Consider the following 20,401-nt stretch of genomic DNA (forward strand, 5'->3'; position numbering starts at 1 on the left):
ACTTCCAATCACACTCGCTCCTTCCACACAGGCATCGCCAATTCAACTTTCTTTTCTTTTTCTCCAGCTACTTCTTCATCTTACCACTTACTACCGTTTCTCAAATGCTCATCTCGCCTTTTCGCCAGCCACACTCTTCACCTGCACATGTAAGGAATGCTTTCCTACTCACCTTCCATTTCTGTCACTCCTCTAGTTCTGTTTACTCCCTCCTCACCGAATGCCATTATTAGTATCTCAGCAAAGAAGCCTCTACTCTTAACATACTTACTTGCGCTACCCTCGTCCCATTTCGTATCATTTCCTGTTTTCCCAAAGCCACTACAATATTTCACATTCTCCTTCAGTCAAAAAGTGATCAGACATCCCACCAGCTGCCCAAACACTGGTGATTAACTTATTTCCGTGTTGGTGTCCAAGCGCTCGACGTTACTCTAGCTCGGCGCTGGTGAACACAAGTAGCTGTAGCTCTTGCGTGTTATCAGTTATTGATTATCTCTTCTAAATCATCTGTCGTTTAGTGTGGAATGAGTGGTGGTTTTCAGTTCGCTTCGAAGTAATTCCGTTCTGCGGTAGAATGATGGAACGCAATGTGATCGCCTTCATGATAACTGCATTCATTTGGTCCCTTTAAGCGCGTGTGGGGTTATTGATTTGGCAACACAGCTGCGTACTTTAAACGCACCAATAACGGATATGCTTAGCTCAGCCGGCAAGTTTCTTTTATTTTTGTTAACGAGTTCTGGGAACCGTGTGTGCAGACAGGACGCTGAGGCCAGACACCACCCTCCGACAACGAGCTGCAATGATACACTACATACAACGTTGTATGTTTTGGACAATCACATGTTTACCAAATGGCGTCCTAGCTTCGTCTCTTCGATGTATATCAACTGACTGTTATATTTCTCTCTTGTGTCTCCCCTGATGATGTGATTATTACACGAAATTGCACTTGGGAACTTTTCGTGTTTCATTTGCCCCGTGGACTCATAGGAATATATATATTATACACACACGCTCAGGGTGAGTGTTACTGAACTTCGCCTGCTTGACTTTACACCGCGAGTGAGAAGTCATTTTATACGAGGCTGTATCGCTAGAGATTTCAGTCTCGTCAAAGAGTTTCCTACAACAAAGGAGTCTATATTTCCCTGGTATTGGATGTAGCGCATCCTTGGGCAGCAGGAGCCTTCAGAAAGGTCATGGGTAACACTGAGAGTCTTTCATGGAAACTGGTTCTGGCGTAGTTATAAGTGAGGGACATAAAGAAAAGATAGGTTGGTTGAAGACCAACAATGGTGAAGGGTGAAGACTAACACTAGTGCAATCAGACACAGAGGGAGGTGCGCTGTGTCAAACTCACAAACTGTAATGGACTGGAGGCGGCCACGGCGTGCCTGGGACTCACCTAGGTGGTCAGTATCCGGCAGGCGAAGTCGTCCCGCCTCCTGCTTGCCACTTGGGCTCCGCCATCACCTCCTGCAGGAAGACAAGACACGTCAGACCACAACACCATCTGCAACAGCAGCCGACAGACATTGTTTCTCACACACACACAACTATCATTACTGAAACTCTCTCAGTACACGAACTCATGACGAAGCTCAGTAGTGAAATGTCCTCAGCCTTGCGTACAATGATGGTCTATAATGATTCTAAATGGTGCGAATTGTTTGCAGCCAACGGCTCATCATCGCTTGAAATCGAACGTTTGCTCGTGTCTAGTGGTCGATTTTCATTTGTTTTATAAGAAATTCATTTGTCAGAAACTGATACTGAGTTTTCTCATGTTAATATCTTCTCCTTTTATCAAGAGTTTTCTATGATAGAAACCCAAGAAAGCTAACGAAATCATTCCGAAGGTTAACTCTTATCAATGGGTCACTTTAAGCTACCCAGACCCAGCTGGTTCATGTGCCTCGGGCAGTATCTTCAGCCAAAGGTCAAGCCGGTACCACTGTGCTTAACTAATGAAAACAATTTACACAGCAAGAGCTCTGCGGCTGCAGCCACTCATCAGAACACACTATTGATTCTAGTCATTAGATACGATAAGACTTTAAGTGCAACTTAACCCCTCCATTGCGATAGTTTTAACCTTTGAATACGACAACTTAACCTCATGGTTACGATATATCAAACCCTTGAATATGATACCCTCTTAAGTATGACAACTTTACCCACTAAGTACAACAACTTAAAGCACTGCAGGTGACAACTAGACTTTACTACGAGACTGAAGCCCCTTGTAAGCGATAAGATTACTGGGGTATGGAAATATTTTCTTGAATACGATAACACATCACCTGAATAAGATGACTTAAACCCTTGAGTTCCGTAACTTAAATCATAATAATTAAAGTTCTATGACAAGCGACGACAAGCCTTTGACCATGATAACTTTGAGTAGATTTTGAATCTGAGAACATAAGCTTTTGATTACAGTAACGTAGTTACTTGAGCACAATAACTTAACCCCCGAATGAGAAAACTTTGACCCAGGCGAACTCTACTGTTGTCAACATCTTCGTCCGCTAATCGGACCCAGGTTTGTGAGACAGATCCACAGGTGTTGATACTGTCAGAACGGATCTCCTGTAGGAGGAACGATTACGTGTCATCCTCCCTCCCTCCTTCCCTGAGCAGTTGTTATGCTGCTGTTTCAGTCAAGTGGTTGCAAGTGGATTACGCCACTCCTGAACCGACGTAAATACAGTAGACGGTTGGACAATATTACTTAAGATGGATAGTGTGTTAAGCGGATTCCAATTCATATAACATGCCAGTCAGCTGTCGGGTCTCATTACAACCTGCCGTTGGTGGCGGGAAAAATAAAGTTAGTCTGACGCCTCGAGGTTGTGAAATACTTGGAATATAATGCAAAGCATTTACTTGTTGTGGTGCTGGATGACTCCTTAACATCACTGGCAAAGTGAATGATGGTACTGTGATGCCGTTACTCTCGCACATCACACACACACACACACGCACACACACACACACACACACACACACACACACACACACAAGTCACAGTATCTCCGCTGAGACCTCGGGGGGCGAGGGGCGTTGGTAGAGGGTTGTAGGGGGAATATCAGCACTGGGGATGGGGAGGGGGGAGGCTAGGTTGGAGAGACTAACTCAGACGTAGTGATGTAAAGCATTATGATAATGAACAGACATTAGGGTGTTACGGGAAGTTAGGTTAGGTTACGTTGGGTTAGTTAAGCTAGTTTAGTGAGTGAGACGATAAGTTAGTGCTTCCCAAACTTTCCCAAAATCCATCGCGTCTGGGTTCGCCTATCATGACGCCCACTTCTCCAAGCTGGTTGCCTGGGTTTGGCCAGGCTTTCATGGTGATAGAGGGGACATCTACACCACCTGGCTACATCTACACCACCTGGCTACATCTACACCACCTGGCTACACCGAGCGGATGATGGTGATGGTGCGACCCTGCGCTCATAGGAACTCTTACTGGTCTTCTTGGACTTCATGCCATAAAATCTTACACTTGTCTATATGTACGTAGGTGCCTCGTCCATCACTGCCACACTGGCCATCACTCTGGCACGTCTCGACACCTTGGGTGTGAGGGAGGATATGTCCCAGACCTTGGGTGTGAGGGAGGATATGTCCCGCGTTGATAGTGGAATTGTGAAGATGAAGGATGGAAGGAAGCAAGAGGGAGGCAGTTCCTCGAAGAACGGATCATCTTGAGCAAACACTGTCCTTACCAGGTCAAGGATGGTCACCAGGTACCAGGTCACGGACAGTCACTAGGGACCAGGTCAAGAATGGTCACTAGGGAGTGTCTATTGTGTTGACTCTCGGTGCTTTTATTTTTTTTCTCTATCTCAGACAAGGCACGAGACAAAGATGTTTATACTATGTTGATATGAGTTCCTAGGTATTGGTAGGTCTGATTCTTAGAGATGGTAATACTGCACGAAGACGGAAAGACAAAAAGAAAAAGGAATTCCAATGCTTCGCTGTTCGAGAGAAAGAGGCATCAAAACGGTCGATCTTCGTGTGGCTGTTCTACACACACAAACATTTGGAAGCAGCAAGCAGTCAAGTCCCGTGGTTCCAAACCATAGGGACGGGGACACTCCCCAGGCAGCCTGTGAGAGTAATGGTCGAAGTAATACCTACAGATGAGGGAGTGAACATCAACATGACAGTGGATGGAAACCCGTGGTCGAAGAGAGTCGATAATGTGGATAGCTGTTGATTCCACTGTGTGTGTGTGAGAGAGAGAGAGAGAGAGAGAGAGAGAGAGAGAGAGAGAGAGAGAGAGAGAGAGAGAGAGAGAGAGAGAGAGAGAGAGAGAGAGAAGGATGTGGAGGAAGAACCACCTCAGATATAAGAGAACACTACTAGGTATTGAGGTGGATGAAGCCCCGGGATATATGTGATTATAACTGCTTAAAAGAAAACATATAATTTCTCACGTATACAACACCTCCAGCTTTCTGGAAACAGATCTCGTGTTGTTGCCTCCTTGAGGGTTTCCAGGATAGATTTGAGGATATGATTATGCCCGAGATGCTTATATGACGGAGGAACTGCAATGTTTTGACATTCGGTGGCAGTAAACGAGGGAGACTGAGAAAGAGATGCAGGTAAAAATTCCCAGATGCTACATGCTGTGTGTGTGTGTGTGTGTGTGTGTTATTCTTGACCATGCTCACTTGAGGGAGTATGAACGAAAGATACAACAAATAACGATGAATAAGGATGACGAGATTTGGGATACACTGCAGCAGCAGACGATAGTAAGGGCGATGATTAACAACATACCGTGCCCTGGCACGACCATGTGAGACAAACGTCAGAGAAACGTTTTTGATCGTTCGTCTGACGTCCATGACCTTCAGTTTCAAACGTTGCTGTTGTTGGTGAAAAATCAGTAGGGACAAATTGCCATTAGTGAGGCCAATTTTCTCATGTGAGTGTTGGAAAAATTTACTGCTAATTGCAACCTGGGGACCAGCGTGTACCTTGTCCTCTCTCGTATCTCGTCAATTATTCTTCTCTTTTTTTTTCTCTCATTTTTTGTTGTTTTCCCGTCTGTGATGACGACTATTGAGGTTTGTCGCAAGCATAGATTGCCTCCAGAAGCGTCACTCGTGTGTAAGCCGGAGTGGGGAACATACACACGTGAGTGCTTAAGTTGTGGGATGAGGAGTCAACATTGTGTACAGCAATATCAACATTTGGTACGGTTCTTGGCTACCTTGAGGCTATGACACGCGAGGTGGTCAGACAACTCGTTGTATCACACCATACCCAGGCGCTGGAGGGCAGGAGGTGAGCCGATGTCGAGGAAGAGGAGGAGGAGGAGGAGGAGGTGGTGGAGTGGTGGAGACCCTGAGAGACTCCCCTCCCACACGTCTATACAATGTACACCTCTTCTAGTGGTGGAGGTCTTGGCCTCGAGCAGCCCACGCATGATCTCGGATGCCACAAGTTAACACACTGATGTGGTACAGTCCATCCCATGAATGCGGTGCCCAGATGACTTGCTTCAGAGAGACGGTACCTCTCTACTTACCACCAGCGTTTACCATGAAGCAACACTGGTCCAAACGTGAACAAAAAATGCACACCCGTGCCAGGATGTGGGAGACGTAATGGGAGACGGAGCGAGGGAGGGGGAGACGTGGGGTATTACCCCGGCTGGGAGGGGCGGGTGGCTCAGTGTGTATAGGATCACAAGGTCGACAACAAGGCTCAGGTGAGCATCGCGGGCCATGACGCAGGTCCTACAGGATGGTCGATCAAGGTGATCAGGGATCTTCTCCAACAATCAATATTATCATGGATCATCTTCAACAATCAAGATTATCATGGATTATCTCTGAAGCAGTAGGATGCAGGTCCTCATAGGATGAGGGGACTTTGCTGGTGTTTTTCATCAAGATCGGAGGAAATCGACAATTGTGACTGGTCATTACATACATCTTTATAATGCAGGTATCATGGAAAATGGATATTGGTTATTGGGTACCTCGGTAGGGAACAAACTGCAAATGGTCATGAAATCCTTAAGGAATATGATGGCTAAGTAAAGTGAGCTGAACCACCAGAAAAATATCATTTATAGTTATTCAGAGAAGCAATGTGTATGATGGGTGAAGGAAAGTAAACGATCCAGTGAAGCAAAATGTATGATGCAACGAAGCAATGCGTACCGTACATTAAAGTGTATGGTACAGTGAAGCAATGTGTATGATACAGTGAAGCACAAAGGTGGAAGGGTAAGGGTTGTGTGAGAGTAAAGAAGATGGGAGTGTGGAAGATATCACAGACTCCAGTCTGGCACTAAACACAAAGAAATAAAGTTTACATAATATGCAAATATACCTTCGTCTCTATCTACACACTCACCAGGTCCTGATCTACAGGAGGTACGTACCATCAACAGAATTAGCATTATCACACACTCCCTAAGCCAGTATCTGCAGTGTGTATCATCAACAGACTCATCACACACACACACACACACACACACACACACACACACACACTCCCCAGGCCAGTATCTGCAGTACGAACCATCATCAAGGTCAACATTGTGAAACCTGATCCAACCAGTCAATACATACAGCTTATCCACCCATCTCATTTGCACTGCAAATATTTATACTCTCTGTCTGAGTTTACTTGTATACTAAGAGACAATTTGCCGGTGATGAGCGAGTGTGGTGGAGTGTGGTGGAGTGTGTGGAATGAACGTTGAGTATGGTGGGTGCGGGAGGAGGGCATGACGACTCTTAAATCACGAGCACTGGTTGCCATCACCCCCAGATGAACCTCGTGATTTTAGGACCAGGGTTCGACATGGATCTATCTATCAGTATCTATCTGTCTATCTATATCATAGGGGATTCTGCCCCAGAAGCTCCTGTTATGAGGCTCCAGCAGCACCCAGGAAACTGGCCACGTCTACCGACCGGAACTTTACGTCAAAGAGTGTGATGAAGTGTGTTTGTCTTGATGGCGTCTGCAAGGGGTATTTGCGCTGGTGTTTTCAGTGTGAAATGTATCTCATGGGAATGAGGGGTTCTGTCTCATAGTGAACTGATGCTTGTGATGGTGAAGGGATGGAGATGCCCAGAACACTGACGGGGATGTGTGACGTGCTTGTCCGTTGAGTCATTACGTTGTGAGTTTGTATCGTTCCTATGTTGTTTACTGAAGGTGAGGAGAGCTGTGAATATGGACTGAGGTCTCAGGCAGAGGCGGGACTCTCTGTTGTGGATGGTCATGAAGTGGTCTAGATAGGAGGAGGGTGGCACTATTGTCTAGAAGTGGGTGCCTATCAGGTTGAAGTGGGATTGTACAGGAAGTATTTCTATTGTGTGGTTCATATGAGAATATTTTCTGGGTACTACGAAGCAGCTGGTGATCGTTCTGAGTGCTGTATTGTGCGCAGTTTGCAGTTCTATACTGTTTGCCTCTGAGACACTGGATGATCAGTCCAGTGAGGTGTTGTTGTGGGTGGAACTGATGACTGCACAGGTCACCAAGAAGGCCCTGCTCTTGTCTGGTTTGTTTATTGTCTTTGTGGTGACACATGAGATGTGGATAGTAAATGTTATGTGAATGTCGTATGTGATAGCGTGCGCAGCTGTTCTTTCATTCAGTGGGAGTGGTTCATGATTGAGGGTAACAGAAAGGCGCAAGCTGGATTTTCTGTAAAGATTTCTTGGAGCTCACAATTCATCCCAGATGTATTCTCTTTTATATATTTCCATCACGTTACCTTTTCAACCATGTTTTTGTCTGTACCATGACGGCTACTCTGTGAACAGAAATATCACTATACACCAGCATCAAATCAATCATAGAAAGAATAGAGAATTTGTTTTTATAAAGTATGAAAGAAATTGGAAGGTTTAGAAGCAGAAACAATTATTGGGCCAGAGCAAAACATATAGATCGTCCCGACCCGGTTAGATAACACACACAACTTTTAAACCAGTGGATGTAAAACTTGGCAGCCACTGATGAAATCTCCTGCAAATCCCCTCCGAAGCCAAATATATTTCCAAGTCAGGGAAAACTTCTTCCGATCTTTCTTTTTACGGTGTCTGCTATGAATAACTCGGGAAGATGGAAAACAACACGACCGGCAGAAGCTAAAGGTTTAATCTGGAGTTTGGTGGCATGCGTAGAGAGAGAGAGAGAGAGAGAGAGAGAGAGAGAGAGAGAGAGAGAGAGAGAGAGAGAGAGAGAGAGAGAGAGAGAGAGAGAGAGAGAGAGAGAGCACCCAGGTTTTATCTGAGAATGATGAGTGTTGGACGTTGGATTGCCAACCCTCGCGACTCAGCATCAGGCTAACCTCCTCCACACTTACTTTACGGAGGAAATCTAATTCTTCCATCGAATCTAAGTGACGATTGCCCTAAGATGTTACTGGTGACGAGGGTCAGGATTTCAGGAAAGCCAAGAGTCTTATATAGGTGTAGTGATCCTGGAGGAGTTCATCAGTTGTCCACACAGATGGCTCAGTGGTATATCGTGTTGCATGAAGTGTCCGAGGAGGTTGCCACAGACCTTGAAGGTGACGAAGGTGTGGACCTCATCAAGGGTGTTCACAACATGATCATTAATGAGGTATAAGATCAGATCGTAAGATTATAATCAGGGATTGTTGCCCTCCCACACTGTAGGTATAATGTTACCCCCACACTGTAGGTATAATGTTACCCCCACACTGTAGGTATAATGTTACCCCCACACTGTAGGTATAATGTTACCCCCACACTGTAGGTATAATGTTACCCCCACACTGTAGGTATAATGTTACCCCCACACTGTAGGTATAATGTTACCCCCACACTGTAGGTATAAAGAGGAAATCATAATCATCTCGGACTTTGAGGTGACCTCTGCGTGCACAACACTGGGGGACTCCCGCCTGGCCTGGCGTCTCACAGAACGGCTCCTCTGACACATTAACCTGGCAGCGAGTGTCGCAAGGTTCTTTGATGTCCACAGGGGCTTTGGAGAAGCCAATTTCCGTTCCTTCAAAAGATGCATGTAGGTAATGACCTATCAAGGCTTCAGGCTAATCTGATGTGTGTGTGTGTGTGTGTGTGTGTGTGTGTGTGTGTGTGTGTGTGTGTGTAAGAAGAGGTATCACCTTACCAGTATGAGTGTATGTTTATTTTTCTATTTATTCGCGTGAGTAGGGATGAGGGCGGCGTGTGTATGTGTGAGATGACGGAGAGGGGAGGTTGAGGAGGTACCTGGTCGTCTGGGGCCACACAATTGCCTGCGGTAACCCAGGCCAACACACCTGTCTGGTCACCCGGAGCCACACACCTGCCCGGTAGTGTTGCCTCCTCACCCACGTGACCTCAGCACAGGGGTCACGACAGGTCGTTCTGCAGGGCACTTAGACGCAAAGGACGAGGAAGAAACACTATGATGGAGTCAAAGCAAGACGTTAATGCGGGCATAGAAATGGGGTGTACAGATACATTGTCAGGAGTGAAGAAAGAGGAGAATCAGAACTACGAATCAGAACATAGCAACAGAGAAGTTACATGCAGGTCTGCCTCTGAAAAATCTGCATGTTTCCAGCCCTTACCGCAATAATCCGCAATTTCCAGTTTTCCTCCACCACCGCAAACAGCCTCGTTAGGATCCAATGGTCTGTTGCTGTTTGAATTCAGTTGTATTCAGAACACAGCGGTCACCATCATTTTTTTTGAGTTTTAGTTTGTTTTCTTTAGTATGCTTTTTGTTACGACGTCTTTCTCTCACTTTAATCTGTTGCTTTTTCTTGCATTAGCTTAGGTTTTCTTGGCATTTCTTACGTGATCATTCTTGTCAGATCTGTCCCCGATCTTTTCCAGCTCATCATTGAGTTAGAGGCGGCCGGTGTGGCCCGGAACCACTCTGCAGGGATTGCTAAAGTTAATGCATGTGGCGCTAAGTGGAGAACTTACCGGAAACTTATGACGGAAGTTCAGGTCCAGGGAATGAAAACACAGTCCAGGTGCCCACGACAAGACGGTCGCCCACAACTTCCTCTTTGTCTAATACACACAAGATACAGGCAGGATATGAGACACTTATATTCGGTTTTCTTTTACAACCAGCGCAGTTATGACACAAGTGACTACACATTTTGGAATTCAATTTCTGTGAGAACTTTCATTCTTGACACTTTGACCTACATTATTTTCTCGTATAGTTTTCTTTTTCACTACGAACAATTTATGGTAACTTCCCAAGCGTCGGAAATTAAAACCAGCGGCTCCTTTAGATTCATAACGCCCTCTATCTACCTCCTTAACTTGTTTTATATTATTCTGCGTTTCTGTACCTTCATGCACTCAGATCTGTCGGGTGCCTGCAACGTCTTGCCCACGCCATAGCAAGCGGGCTGGGAAATTATGTGATTAAACTCAACACTGCTTTCACTTTATTTTCCACGCCTGCCATAACTGAAAACGAGCTCCTATAATTAACGTAAACAATGCTCCTCTCCAGGTCATTTTCCATAAGGAGGGAAAGATGAAAACATTGCCAGTGGAGATGTGTCGGTGAGACGAGGGTGTTGATTATGCTGGTGCCAGGTGGGAGCAGGTGCGGGAGGCAATGAGAAGGAGTTTATGAGAGAGGATTTGGCTGGCTGGTGGTTGCAACACTGACAACGAAACGTAATCTGCTGCCAAGACTGACAATCCTGACGCACGAACACAAGGTCGAGGTCACAGACACGGTGCTACAGCTCAGGGATCCGTTCCATGTGATCAATTTAAACCAAGGTACACACAGGGTAGTGATCAGGTAAAGAGAAGAATATGAGTTTAACTGATCTGAGTAAACTGTTACAAAACATGAGAGCTGATGACGACAGATGAGCATCGCAGAATCAAAAAGGTTGGCTTCAAGACTAGCAGAGGCGGACTATGGAAAGACTATTATGTACAGTAACTTGCTTGGTGGATCGACATAATGATCTAAGAATGTGCGAAGCAAGACGAAAGAAGTGAAGGAAAAAGTAACATTACATCTTAAGGTGTGGAACATTAACAATTCTGAAACAACGAACCATTTAAAGACAGGCGAGCCTTGGTTGTGTGGAGGACTGAGGTATCCTAGTGGATATTTGCATATCTGTTTGCCTATCTGTTTGTATGTACATTTGACAAAGAGAGTTACACACACACATACCATGCATTATGTATACACAACAAAGAACTCTACATCACATGAAGATACAATCGTCTCTTACTAAACCAGTCAGAGACCCAAGTTAGTCCTGGCGTGAAGACGGTGACCTCAACATTACCTCCGACTGTTGACCTGCGCAGGGCAACGTCATTCTGTGTCTGTCGTGTGTCATACTGGTCTCGTTGGTTGGTGGTCAACGCCTCCGTTTGTTTATCTCTCCTTTTCTGATGTCTTCCCATCACAGATAGGTTTGTTTGGATAAGACTCTTAGGAGAAAGTAAGTAAAATGAGGATTACTTTGACATGAGCTTAAGAGTCAAGAGGTCACAAGGGAGACGTCTCGGCCAGATCTACACTCGTGGCGGGATATATGGGCGGGTGGCAGAGGCGTGGCTTTGTTCAGCTTGTGTTGTGATTGGGTGCCATCTAGTCCTGCCAGTGGTTGATGGCTGCATCATCTTTAACGTTAAAGAAAGGGACGAGCACAACCTGATCTGTAGTGAGAGAACACAGTAATGTTTTGGTCACCTGCCTTCCTGTTGGTCACTCGACCTCCTGTTGGTCACCTGCCCTCCTGTTGGTCACCTGTCTTACTGTTGGTCACCTGCCCTCCTGTTGATCACCTGCCTTACTGTTGGTCACCTGCCCTCCTGTTGGTTGCTAAACACTCGTTAATCACCATAATCTCTTTGGTAGATATAATTACCTGTTTGTTTACACTCTCGCTTGTTAGCACATATCCGTTTCATTGTCGCCTGTCGTTGTTACTGTACATGATCCCTGTTTGTGTTTATGTTTTTGCTAGGTCTGGGTACGTGCGTGTGTCCGCCACCTGCCCCTCACTCCTGTACTCCTGCACTTCTCACGCTTTGCACTTCCGTCATGCTCACCTCCCTGACTTACCACATCTGAATGTTCTCTTCTCTTGAGTGTCGTGTCATAAACATCGATTCATATTCTCCCTTCGTCATTATATGCAAATATCAGATGATAAAAATCTTCTTTGGTCAGTGTGTATTAATGAGTCGATCTTCCCTTCCAGCACCATTTTTCCAGCAGCGATGAAAAACAGAACATTATCTGTGTGTATCTTCCATGTCTGTACGCTATACACGCTTGTTGGGAACAATATTCATTTCTCATTGTACGTATTTGCTTATGATTTGTATATTTCTTTTTTCTAATCATGCGTATCTGTTTACAATTTATACATTTCTTTCATTATTTCCATTCGGTCACAATTCGTTTTGCGTAGATTCGTTCTTTTAGTTTTATCAACTCGCGAAACACTTTAGATTTAACATATAGATAATGAAATATCCATCAACTAAACTATCATCAGACCTGGACATGTAATGGGTAAATAAGATGTATTAGTGTCTAAATGTGTACAATTGTAAATCTTGATGCCTGTGTAATGGTCTTCACTTCTAGAGCCTGATATATGTACATACATTACATGGACACATATCTACTTTTGTGAGCAGTCTGCTTGTGTTCCAGCCCCTGTGCACTGGACCCGCGACACGAGTCTGCCTGTTGCTTCCGATAGCTTTTGTGTGGTGATCAGCCACACGAGGATTGGTGGTTGTGTGACCTCCTCTTACCTCGTCTCCTGTCTTCCCTTCTCACTATAACCTCTCCATCTTCAAACGTTGAACTTACAAACACATAAAGAGCTCTAGTTCCATATTCTAGCAATCATTTTTCTCCCACTCATCATCTAACCTTCGACTCGAAAATGGAAATGACTGGGTGATAATTTGGCTCATGCTGTGTCGACTACTAAAGGAAGAGGAACAAGAGGAAGACACGTTTAGTGATGCAACAGATCGCTGTCTGCCGTCGACTGTGCATCATACACCTGCTAGAGGGAAAGAATTATAACGGGAACCTCTAAATATTTTTTTTCTAAAGTTTACATCCCATTATGATTCGCAGATAAACTTAAGAGTTAAGCTGTGAGCCAGGTAATGGGCTTGGTGTAGAGACAGTCCGGGATATATCTTAACGACTACAAAATATTTACACTCAGAGTTAATTGGCTGTTAGTCCGCTGAAACGAGAGTGTTTGTTATTCTTACGCTCCTGGTGCAGTTTGTTCACTCTTTCGTTAACTTCCTCGTCCATAAAATGCAGTAGCACCTGGGCGAATTTAACATCTCTTCATATCTAAAAGTTTCAAGGTTCAAGTCGTACTTTTCAGCTTGTGTCCACTCGATATTTCTAGGGTTATCGGTCTCGCGACACGAACGTTTGATTTCGGGAACAACGTGACGCCAGGCAGTTCAAAGTTACGTATGTCCAGAGCAGCTAGACTGGCAAGACCTGCTCAGGGGAGGAAGGGATGAGATGGCGGCTAGCGGATCAGTCTGGTAAGATCGGGACGAGGCGTTGGGTAAGGCTGCCGCTATACACCGAGAGGACTTGTATCTGCTGGCATGGATCTGACCCCATGATGCCCAAGACAATAATAATACCACACAAGGGCTTCCTCACAGGGGGGCCTTACCCTGTGGACCTTCCCGAGGGGCGTCTCCAGAGGGCCTGAATGACAGTCTCCTGGTCGCTTCACAAGGCCGCAAGGTCGAACCACACACGCAACCCCACAGCCAGAGGACATGATGTGATATGAGAAAAGATGTGAGAATTATTCTTATGGTAAAGGAGCAGCGGATCGATCAAATAAACGAATGGGGGAGCCTTGATTGCTGAGAACACACACGGAAACAAAGATCAAGTAGGGGTGCGCTGGTACCGGGCATGCTGGTGCTAGGGTGCGCTGGTACCAGGCGTGCTGGTGCTAGGGAGCGCTGGTACTGGGTGTGCTGATGCTAGGGTGCGCTGGTACCAGGCGTGCTGGTGCTAGGGAGCGCTGGTACCGGGCGTGCTGGTGCTAGGGTGCGCTGGTACCGAGGTGTGTTAGTGAGCCTGTGTCTGATATGTCTTGATGTTCCGTCCTGAACGTGAATCATGATTCGCCAACTTTAACTTGTAGCTACACCACCTTCGCTGGACCCAAGTTGTTGATCGCAGGTATACCTAACTTATCTGGATCCAAATTTTTAAGTTTCGGAGTACAGTGAAGTTTGAGTTCATGTATGATTGTCTGTGTGGAGGTTGTGTAGTGGGTGTTGGTGTGAGGACGTTAATGATGAAACTAAGTGATGGAGAATGTACTGTTGTCCACAGCTAGACCTGTACTGAGGGAAATGTAAAGGTATGACCGTTGATATGTGTGCTGTGATATGTACTAGATTATACGTAGATAGATACAATGATATTCATACACACACACACACACACACACACACACACACACACATATATATATATAGATATATATATATATATATATATATATATATATATATATATATATATATACAGAGAGAGAGAGAGAGAGAGAGAGAGAGAGAGAGAGAGAGAGAGAGAGAGAGAGAGAGAGAGAGAGAGAGAGAGAGAGAGAGAGAGTACCTGGTAAGCTGCTCCAGAAGGCGCTGTGCTCCTTGGCTCGGTTTCAGAACCAGTAACACACATTCCTGGAAGAAAACATAAGAAAATACATATCATTACCACCGCTGATCATGCAGAGAGAGAGAGAGAGAGAGAGAGAGAGAGAGAGAGAGAGAGAGAGAGAGAGAGAGAGAGAGAGAGAGAGAGAGAGAGAGTTGTGTTTAGAGAAGAGCTGTTTGCCTCTGTCAGTAAACTAGTCAGGTAACAGAACTGTTGTCACACTTTGAAAGACACGATGTTTATTTATCTATTTATCATCCGGAGTGTCAGTTCTCGTCACGGTGAGGAAGAGGATCATTCATCGAGTATTCTCATAACACTCAGTGCCTAGGGAAGACCTCGGTAACTTGCAGTTTTCGGTGCAAGTTGAGGCTGGTAGCAATCACAGCACCGGAGGGATTCAGGACTATACTTCCACTGAAGACCTCACTGGGCGGTCGTGTGAGCAGCAGGTAGACCAGATGTACGTACGTTACTGGTGTTGTATGTGACCGTGGGTCCGCTGATCTAGCACTAGGTGTGTCTCAGTGTTGCCTTAGTGCCATGTGTGTCCCACCGTGAACCCACAGTAGGTGTGTCCCACAGTGACCCCACAGTAGGTGTGTCCCACAGTGACTCCACAGTAGGTGTGACCCACAGTGACCCCACAGTAGGTGTGTCCCACAGTGACTCCACAGTAGGTGTGTCCCACAGTGACCCCACAGTAGGTGTGGGTCCCACAGTGACCCCACAGTAGGTGTGGGTCCCACAGTGACCCCACAGTAGGTGTGTCCCACAGTGAACCCACAGTAAGTGTGTCCCACAGTGAACCCACAGTAGGTGTGTCCCACAGTGAACCCACAGTAAGTGTGTCCCACAGTGAACCCACAGTAGGTGTGTCCCACGGTGAACCCACAGTAGGTGTGTCCCACAGTGAACCCACAGTAGGTGTGTCCCACAGTGAACCCACAGTAGGTGTGTCCCACAGTGACGCCACACCTGGTGAATTCAATGGGCCGAATGGTCGGCATCTCCAGCCATGGGCTTCCCCAGCCGTAGGTCTTCCCTGGTTACATATTTCCGCCGTGGAGGAGCAGCACCGCTGGTCACTGGGGCCACTGACGGTGCCTCTGGACCTTGACCCACGACACGAGAGGATTCCATGTTCAGACAGAACACAGACTACCGCAGCAGAAGAATGCTGTGCAGCTTGATCAGTTTAGTGCAGCCGTCCACCAGACATCGCCATCGCTCGCTCTAGTGACTCCTCTGCAGCAATCTAGTCCACTCTTCCCATCCCTGCCGCCCGACACCCTCACATAAGAGCGGATACGCCTTTACCTTTGATTTCCTTTCTTGCCACGACACTACATTATACAGTCTCTTGTTTGGCAAGATTTCCGAAGCTTTTATCTATTTCGAACACAGCGTATTTCCCCCGCACCCAGACAAAGGGAAATCTTTGCGTAAATAAAGGACAACGCCGCTGAAAATACCGAGCAACAGTTCTTTGAAATGGAGACTTGCTTCACCTAGTGTGTCGTGAGCTTACAACACCGAGGATGTTGGATGGTACGACGTGTGTGTGGTGAGCTTACAACACCCGAGGTGTTGGATGTTACTGTGTGTGTTGTCGAGGCAAGGACGACACTAACCATCCACAGTAGCCAACTTCGTCCGCCGTTCCCTAGCGTCATCCTTCATCGCAAAAATAAGAGATCGCAATAAACTTTCCACCACAGTTGGCGAGTTACGAGGATGAATTTACAATTGAAATCATTTCCCGCAGCCGGAGAACCAGCGGCGAGGAGTGCAGAGCCGGGCTGTGGTGATGGGGAGGCCACGCACAAAGACCAGGGGCGGCCCGGGCTCCCGCACGCAGACCAGGGGTCCCCAGGGTCTCCCCTACACAGACCAGGGGCTTCATCCTGACATTTCAGCACCACAGGGATGACACCTCCAGGTCTCACCAGTGTACAGTGTACAACCCTGACGTGAAATTACCCGGCTGCGGTGCCGCCGGCTGGTGACCTCCCCTGCGGTGCCGCCGGCTGGTGACATCCCCTGCGGTGCCGCCGGCTGGTGACACCCCCTGCGGTGCCGTCGGCTGGTGACTCCTGCGGTGCCGCCGGCTGGTGGCATCCCCTGCGGTGCCGCCGGCTGGTGACATCCCCTGCGGTGCCGCCGGCTGGTGACATCCCCTGCGGTGCCGCCGGCTGGTGACCTCCCCCTCCCCTTCGGTGCCGTCGGCTGGTGACCCCCTGCGATGCCGCTGGTGCTAATTTTACACATCCTCGTGTTTTATAAACAGCCCAGCCATAAACCTTGCCATACCGTCATCATAAACAACCCTTCTGCTGACGCTCTCTTCTCTCCCTTGATATATATATATATATATATATATATATATATATATATATATATATATATATATATATATATGTAAAATGTTTTCTATAAGCACTGACTTCATCTGTTGCCAAGGAAATCAAACTCCACCAGAGCTGTGCTGGCCACGTCTCACACCAACAGGTGAAGCAGTTGCCTTTCCCATCTGGCTCACGACACGAACGGCGGCTTGCAGGCGTTACTTTAGTCACCAAACCGGACTGATCAACCGGATACATCACTCCGAAGCTGTCGACCGGATACATCTACCGGACCTCCCGGTTCCTGCCGCCAGTCACAGAGAAGCGTGTGTGTGTGTGTGTGTGTGTGTGTGTGTGTGGGAGTGTGGTCCCGGGCGACAGTGCCAACGTCCTCTGCGGTAACTGAGATATATAGACTCTGAATCGATGTCGTTTACAGCGTCCCATCTGACAGTCACGAGTGCCACTCCCAATTTCGTTAGTTGGATTTGTACGAATTCCTAACAGTAAAAGAAATATACACTTTAATAAAAAAAATATGGCATAAGGAAGTAGAGAAAATCTGATAGGATCATATCATCGACATCCAACTTGGGAACAGATGAAGAAGATAAATGATAAAGACTGTGTGGAGCAGGAAGCATAGATAGAGAGGAACCCGACGTCAGCCACTTGCTGGCACACCCCTTGGTGGGATAGACGGAGCGAGGGAGCGCAAGAACCAGAGGCGTGTGACGTCAACCGCCCACGACCCGCCCTCGCTGACTCTGTTTTGATGAAGGAGAGAGAGAGGGGGCGGCTCGCGGCAGACCCGGCAGGCTTAGACAAAACCGGTTAGGTTAAGAAAAACTCAACCAACAACTCAGAGGAGAATTCCGGCAAGCTCCGCAAAAACCCAGGAAGTTAGTTTAGGAATGAAAGTGAGTTAGAGTGAACCAGGGAGGGGCCACAGTACAGCCAAGCACTGAGGGAAAACCTTAATGTCAAAAGAAGACCAGAAGGCTTAAGACTCGCCCACCCGAGGTCGTGATGAGGGCGGCTAGGCTCTGCCCGCGAAGACCTCATACCAAGATAAAGATTTTTATAGCCGGAAGGGAAGGAGAGCCAGAACCCGACTGTAGTGGCCAGTTCGAGATTTCAAGTCTATTTTGGATTAAGTAAAAGCCGAGAAATATAAAGGTTGGACTCTAAGGGGAAGAGGTTGTCGCGCGGAGGAGAAATACAAGAAAACTGTATTTTCTGAAAGGTTGTGGACTGTTTATCCCAGTATTAACTGCTGCTGGGTACTTCGCTGGTGGGGTCGGTGCCTGATGAGCTGCTTGGATGGTAAAGTTACTGATGCTTGTTGGGAACTTGAGTTGTTTGTTCGCTCATTGTTCGCTGTTACACTGTTCCCTCAGGAATGTTTGTTTGATCAATGATTGCTCCCAGCGCGTTCGGTATTCTGCCGCTTTTCTCTGTAGTGTTTGAAGTTTCCACGACATTCTAAGATCACGACTCACGCTGTCACCGTGTGGATCTTGGCCTGGTAGTGGTAGCCCCCTCCTGCAGCCGGGTCTCAGAACCGACGATGATTAGCTCAGTAAACACCGGAGCTTCCATCCTCCCGTGATCGAATTTGGGTCATCCAGTTGCTAAGGGCTTGTGACCCACAACGACCGTCACAGAACCTGCTAACACTGACGAAATAGATTTTCTTTCCTTTTCTGGTATTTACATCACTGGGTAGTGGTTCCAGGGAGGACTAGAGTCACTGAAGGCAAGCGTGCAGGGTTCGCGTTCCTTGTGTAGTAAACGTGAACTGGTGAGGGTGGGTCAGGCCAGGGGGCACGTAATTACTGGTAGAGGAGAAAGGAAGTTCTGATTGACTACAATAGTGAGGCTAGGGTGTACCTTGATATACTGCAGTTATTGACTTTCGTGAAAGAGGGATGAAGAGGATTGGCCAGGTGCTGGCTGCTGGACCAGCGTCGCTTGTGAGGTGGACTTGTATAGGAGGATTTAGGGATGAGAGAAAGGAAAAGGAATGAGTGGAAGAGGAGAAAAGGAGATAGATAAAGTCAGAGTCTTAGGAAACATCGTATAAAGTGTCAGGCTGTTGCTAAAGAGATAAAGAAAGCTGAAGAGCTAAACTGTTGGCATTAGTGATAAGCACATGTGAAGCCGCTCCCTGGACGGGTTGCTGGTGGCACCTGTAGAGGCGTCAACACACAGGAAAGGCTAAGAGTAAAGAGAGTCTTGTGGTCCTCCGGTCTGGATGGATACGACGCTCAGGAGATGAAGGAGGAAGATTTAAGAGACGAGAGAAGTGAGAGCAGAAATAGGAGGAAGATCAGCAAGAAAAGTCTGGCACTAAAATGAATCAAGAGTCGTCAACGCTGACATTTAAGACTAACATCCACAGCTGAATAAAGCTCATTCATGAGTTCAGGAAACTCATGCTAACGTTGTTTTCATGTTCGAGGAACTTGATATGGCACCACTGCTGCTCAACCCAAGGATGTTAGCAGGTGGGAGCGAGAGCGACCCTTGCTTGCTCTGACCCACACACGACTGTGTACAGATGCGACCAGAGAAGGCTGGCAGGCGAGTGTTGTTGTGGCCCAAGCTGCCACCATCCTCAAGTGCATAGTTCACATACCTGTAACCTGGCCTCTCTGTATCAGTCTAAGCCTGGCCACCACCTGCACCTGCAGCAGCCTGGTCGCCTGTACCTGTAGGAGGCTTGGCAGGTGACGGCCTCGTTCACATCTCCTCCTCGTGAGGAACATGTATTGGAACCTCGACAGTGATACGTAATGTGGACGGAAGGCGTACGCCAACACCTGCCGTCACCGAAACCAGAGGAGTTATTGCCCTACGGCATAAGGGTGACTTCCTCGTGCCTTGACTGGTGGCGCTTAGGTGATGGATCCCCTGATATGGTCTGGTCCCCTGGACCATCGAGACGACAACACCATAATCAAATTATTCACCGGGGAGGTAAACCCTAATCAAAGGTGGGGAGAGAGAGAGAGAGAGAGAGAGAGAGAGAGAGAGAGAGAGAGAGAGAGAGACTGTTCCATCAAGGGAAAGTGACGGGGCGGCAGCTTTTAAAGGAACGTGACCTCGGATGGGAAGTGTCGCATTTAGGCGTCATCTGTCACTTTACCGGCAGATGACCCCTGGTAGCAGGAGACGCTGCTACGCTGACCTGCAGCAGCAGCAGCAGCAGGGTGGCTGTGTGCTGACCTCCTGCAGCAGTAAAGTGATCTCCTTTTATTTACCTGTCTGCCTGCTTCTCTCTTTCCTCAGTAGTAGCATGATCTGATTTGAAGTGAGGTCAGACGGTAGGG

General features: G+C 47.1%; 1 protein-coding gene across 4 annotated transcripts in view; it reads right to left on the bottom strand.

The window, feature by feature from the left end:
- Window positions 1-20,401, bottom strand: part of LOC139759593 (octopamine receptor beta-2R-like) — a 107,571-nt gene that overhangs the window by 7,721 nt on the left and 79,449 nt on the right. For 2 of the 4 annotated variants that reach the window (XM_071681896.1, XM_071681895.1), the window contains exons 2-3: window positions 14,680-14,744; window positions 1,412-1,482 (exon numbers count right to left, since the gene is read on the bottom strand). The gene's annotated coding sequence lies outside the window, so the exon portion shown is untranslated. The remainder of the gene's footprint in view (window positions 1-1,411; window positions 1,483-14,679; window positions 14,745-20,401) is intronic. The other 2 variants (XM_071681897.1, XM_071681898.1) reach the window with 1 other exon arrangement.

The sequence above is a fragment of the Panulirus ornatus genome, chromosome 33, assembly GCF_036320965.1.
Source record: "Panulirus ornatus isolate Po-2019 chromosome 33, ASM3632096v1, whole genome shotgun sequence".
NCBI lineage: Eukaryota > Metazoa > Arthropoda > Malacostraca > Decapoda > Palinuridae > Panulirus > Panulirus ornatus.